The following is a 6,000-nucleotide window of genomic DNA, read 5'->3' as shown; positions in this document are numbered from 1 at the left end:
CACCAGCCGCTGCTGCCACACACACGTCTGCTGCCACACACACACACACACACACACACACACACACACACACACACACACACTCTCACTATCTTTTAAAGACTGAGCCACCTGCAAAAGGGCAGACAGTGAAAAAGCTGAGGATGATGGGTAGTAATGTCGATCATTAAGTCACTTTATATTTTTTTAATGCACACAGATGATCTACAATAATGAAGACCAGACCAAAGCATCATTTCTCCTGATTTAATCCCGTCACCCATTGGCCTGGACGAACATGTGACGCGTTGCCGTTGAGGTTCCCCTGTTGCAGGGTGTCTGTGTTCGCCTGCCAGAGAAAATCCTGAGCAGGGAATTCACCCAGCGAGTGAGAAAATAATGTTGGACGGCATGAAAACAAACACACCGACCCACTGCGGCCACAAGAGGGCGCTGCTATCAAAGAACACGCTCTGATTGTAGGTCAGCTCTAATTATCCCTCTGGAAATGATGCGCAGTGAAGTTGTGACAGTAAATCAGATGGAGGGTGATCGCTCTGTGAGGAATAACAACGGCATCATTTGCATACAGTTCGACTTACAGAGCTCATTTGCATAACAGCTTTGATTGTTGTGTTTTTTTTTACGTTTCGCTGCTGTGATTTCATTTGTGGTTTCTAAGTAGCCTCATCAATAACAATTTTCATCAGCAAGAAGACAAGTGGTGGAATAAATCTGAATCCTTATTTAAAGTAAAGTACAAATAAATGTTTAATGTTCCTTTAATTAGGCTAAAGAACAAAATCACCATCAAAACAGTGCTCACTGGGACAGATAGACACTAGACAGATTTGAGTTTTATGTACATTTCATTTTTTAATAGCATCAGTTGAGGTAAAGGAGAAAATGTTTTGTCTTTATCAAAACATTGTCAGGATAATGGTTCATTAAATGTAGAACAGAAAATTGATTATAGATAAAATCACTCAATGCAAACGTTTAAATTGATCCAAAGCAAAGTGTTAAACACAAAACAAATGAAGGATCCGCTTCTTATCGATGCAATAATCATAAAGTCATTGAATACACAATAAAGCTGTCATCCTGTACTGCAACCATTACAGGCATATCTTTATACTGTAATGACTTTATGATTAAGTTATTACAAAACAGGTCAAACAAACTAAGGACACATGTTTGCTGTAATAATTAAAGCTTGCAGACTGTGATTTATATCAACAGCTGGTTGTCCACGTGTAAGAAGGAGGCCAGGTGGCTCCTTCAATTCACACTGATTCAGTTTATTATAAGTTTTATAAAATTGTAAGTGAGTTGAATTTGTTTTTGATGAACTGCATTTGCTCTGAAAACACTAAAGAAACTCTAACACGTGTTTTTTTTAAAGATATTTTTCATAAAGGTGTTCAAAAGTTTAAAGAAGAGATAATGAAGTCACTATGTAGCCACACATTTCTTTATCAGGTAGTTTTTTTTATCTTTATTTTTTCACATTTTCACGTCTGGCTTGATGAGAGAAACTCTTAAGTTTAATAACATGGTGGGATTTAAGCCAAGTCTGTTTTTGTTACTGTTTTAGATCATACATGAAAAATCATCTTGATTTTTTAAAAACATTCTTGGGATTAAGAAAGCAAATACGGCTCTTGATTTGTTAAGTTGTCCCCAAACACATAATACACCAAGATATAAAATACCAGGGGGCAGCGGGGCTATAACCCCTTCAAGTGGGCAGGTCTTCTCACTTTCTCTCTACAACGTTCCTACTCAATCCCATAGACTGTAAATCTTAAACTCTAGCCACTCTCCTGTCAAATAACAGTAATAATAATTTATATTTTATTCATCCCGCGTGGGGAAATGAGTTTTTCTCTGTCTAATGACATGCTACGAAAACATAAGCTGAAATACACACACATGTACAAACAGGGTCGTATGGACATGCATTAATGGAGAGGTTTCAGAATGAGAGGGCTGCCCACAGTGAGCGCTTCTGGGCTGGTGTGGGATCAGTGCCTTGCTCAAGGAACCTTAGTAGTGCTCAGAAAGTGGTCTGGCACTTCTCCAGCTACCAGGCCAATTTCTGGACTTGGTCCGTGACCCTCCCAAGTCCCTACAGACGGAGCTCCTGCCGCCCCAAATAAGAGCATAAAAATAAATCTTAAATACACGAGATATAAAAAAGCAGAAGAGATGCTTCAGTACAAACATTTCAGATGGGCTACATTTACATCATGTGACTGTATAGGGTCACACAAAGGTTGCAGATAATCCTTATACTGTAAAATGAAAAGAGGGCAGTCACTGCTCCTCTGGTAAGTTAGTCTTGTTTCCTTTTATCACTATTTTGACCATTATTTAATCAATATTTAACATTCAGTAAAATACAGAATGTTTACATGTTGATCATAAATGATTTATTTTTTTGCCTCTGATCAAACTTTTTAGCTTCATGTTCTAGCTGTTGTTATCTTGCTTGTTAACTTGTTCTAGATTTGGCTCTCCTGCCGTTGAAGCTGTTGTTTAAAATGATCCATGGCATGAAACAATTACCATATAAAGAAAAGTCAACAAGCTCCATCTGCTGGAGAAACTTGAGTAAGTTTGGCTTTATTCTCCTAAAACTCAAAGACCTGTCAGCACAGTTGGTTGGTCATTTGTCAACTGGAAGGTCGAGGGTTCGATTCCCAGCTCCTGCAGCCACGTGTCTGATGTCTTCTTGGGAAGCTTCCCAGTGACGTGTGTGTGAATGGGATTAGTTTTGATGGAGAAATCACATCGCAGCCTCTGCCATTAACGTGTGAGTGTAAGACTCAAAGTGCTATACAAGCTCACGTCCAGTTACCATTAGAAGGTTAATTAAAGGTGCATTATGTAGATTTGGTGGTAAGATTTGAAAGTTGAAGAAGTGAACTATCTATGCTGTATGCTGAACTAAATGCACAAACGTTATTCAATATGGGTCTCTGGAACATGTTACAGTTACAGTTTCACTTCTCTTGTAGCATTTTACCTTCAAACAGTGTTGCAGGGTCCAAATTGTCTCCTGACGACAGCTTGTTTAAAGAGTTCTGAACATACCACAGAATCTGTACAATTCTCCGACTTTCTTATTTCTCTATAAAGTCTGTAGGTGACCCCTGTTGTCCTGTTCTCTCAGAAAAAGGAGGTCGTTAGAAGCACATCACGTTAGGTGCAGGTCAGTGCAAATCCAGCAGACTGTGGAAGAAGATAGAGCCGCACACTTTTTTAAATGCCACAACAAGTTTGAGTTCATCTCAACGTTTTGACCAGAGGTCTTGTTCAGGTGATCATTTTTAGGGTGGTGAATAAAATCCTTTTACAGTGTGCCTCGTCTGACACCGAACCTGCAGCAGGAGAGAAGGGCATATACAATGACTGGAGAGAAAAAAAATCAGCTGACTCTCTTAGTCTGGTTTGCTTTTTATAGGACATAAAGAAACATCAGGACTAATTTCAGTCTGTTTCATTTCCATCTCTCCTTTAAAAATAATAATTATCATCACTCCTATCAGGAGCTTTAATGTTATAGTTTGACTTTATAAAGATGCGGAGGGTTTTTAAATGTACAAGTTCACATCGGTTATCATTTTGTCATACTTAAAATCTATGTCAGTAAAATGACAACAGCTGTGAGGCAAGTTTGCTGAAATGATCTTTCATTAAGTTTAAAAGGGAGCAGCACAGCATTCATGTTAAGTACATTTACTACCGATTAGTCTTTTTGATGCTGGCTCACAGGCACTTTGTTCTAAAGCTTTCCAATGTTCTCTGTTGGTGCCAAATCCTCCAAAAAGTGGCAGCGAGTCCTTTGGATCTTCCATCAGAGCTGAATCGGACACATAAATCTTTGTCCCTGCGACTGAGCCAATCAGTGAGCAGAGCTGCCAAGTGTATCAAACCTGGCAGGCAGTGACCGCTGAAAAGAGCTCCAGAGACATCAAGCTTCCATATAAAGGAAAGAGACTATCCATGCTTCCGACGTGTGAACAGTTTTTTGATTACTATGTGTAGGTAAGATGGAACAGCAGCTGAAATGTGATCAATGAAAACAGGAGTGGTTTTTTGTTCTTCCTGTTTTTGTGAAAAATGGGGAAAAAAACAACGATTAAAGTTGGCTGTCGTCTCTAATCCAGGATCGGTTTAGTCAGGGTGGTCTCTACACTCCAAGCATCACCAAACTGTCTCCAGATCTGTGCTCAGACTTGTGCTGAAGGGAGGTCGTCTGCGACGCTCGTTATCAGAACTCTGGCAGATGTGTGTGCCGTCAGTTTCCTGTTGACTTGTGAGTGGAAGTGGCACGCTGCACACATTCACACTCACACATGCATGAGCCCACAGACACGCACACACATGCTGATGAACATGCAAACACACACACACACACACACACACTGTAGACACCCCCCCCCCCCCCCTTCCTCGTGCCCCAGAGCCTGACAGTCTGGACATGGGAGATATCAGAGAGAGGGAGAGGCATGAAAACAGAGTTGGTCTCTGAGTTAGATCAGTGTGTAGCTGTGAAAGTGTGTTTGTGGGTGACAAAATGGCGATGTCAGAACAGCTAGAAACTGAAGGGGGTAAGTCTCTTTCCTTTTTGTGTTTCTCACAGCCAAATCAGCAACTTAACCCCTGAAGTTAAAAATCTATATTTCCTGGCTTGATGATGTTGGATTGCCTTGTGTCTGACTTTGATAATGGCGAATTAAACAGGCTGCATTTGTAGGTTTAGGCTTATGGAAACAGCACACTGTGCACTCCAGGAGTTTATTCAGCCACCGCTTGCTGCCGCTCTAATCACTTAAAGTACATGGATTCATGGCTTTAGGTGTGAATGTATGACGGCAAGTTAGAAAATAAGGATGACTGGTTAGAGTGTGTGTGTGTGTGTGTGTGTGTGTGTGTGTGTGTGTGTGTGTGTGTGTGTGTGTGTGTGTGTGTGTGTGTGTGTGTGTGTGTGTGTGTGTGTGTGTGTGTGTGTGTGTGTGTGTGTGTGTGTGTGTGTGTGTGTGTGTGTGTGTGTGTGTGTGTGTGTGTGTGTGTGTGTGTGTTCTCTCTCGCTGTTGGGGTGCTGGTTAGAGATAAGGCCTGCCGTATGCCTGAGAGCGAAAGAGACGGTGTGTGTAAGCCCTTCAAGCCTTATCCTGACACACCTCCCACCCCCACCTCCTCTACATCACCCCAGACACACACTCGCACACACACACACACACACACACACTCTCTCTCGCACACACATATGCAGCAGGGATTAACCCCGTCGTGTACCATTTCAATGGGCGAGCTTTGGAGACACACACACACAGGATTAACCCTTGTGTGTCCATTTCCATGGATGATTCTTAGCCTCGCTCTGGTTGTGACAGCAGTGACTGCTTGTGTTGCCATGGTTACAGGGGCCAGTGAATGTAAGATAGGCAAATCCACATAAGTCAGCCAAAGCAGACAGTCTAAGCTACAACTGCCTACACCTCCCCCTGGTACTAGACACACAAAGATGCTGCCAGCAGAGTGACAGGAGGCTCGTGAGCTGAGAAGTGCTCAGCATTGTCAGACCAACACACAGAAAGTCAGCCCGAGCATCTTCATGCAGGTCGGGTGAGACACGAGCCTCAGAGCAGATAATGCGCTCTGTGTGTCATGCCCTGAGAGACTCTGCACTTCAACAAACACTGAAGTCTGCATAGAGGGCTGTTGTCTTTATTAAGACAATGAAAAAGGCTCAGGTTGTGTTCCCATCCAGACAGAAAGAAGACATCTGCACAGTGGCAGAAGATTAAACAGACAGAATAATAAGTGTACAATAAGCTCGTCATACGATACCATGCTATAAGACGTCAGAGTCTCGGAAACATGGTTGATTATAATGCCACTAAATAAAAGCAGAGGAAAAAATCCAGTTATCAAACATGCAGCTACCTAAAAAAAAATGACAAGGGTTATTATAGTAATAATAAGATAAGATAATCCTTTATTCATCTC

The sequence above is a fragment of the Symphodus melops genome (genome assembly GCF_947650265.1).
Source record: "Symphodus melops genome assembly, chromosome: 2".
NCBI classification, from domain to species: domain Eukaryota; kingdom Metazoa; phylum Chordata; class Actinopteri; order Labriformes; family Labridae; genus Symphodus; species Symphodus melops.
This window is presented reverse-complemented; position numbering follows the sequence as displayed.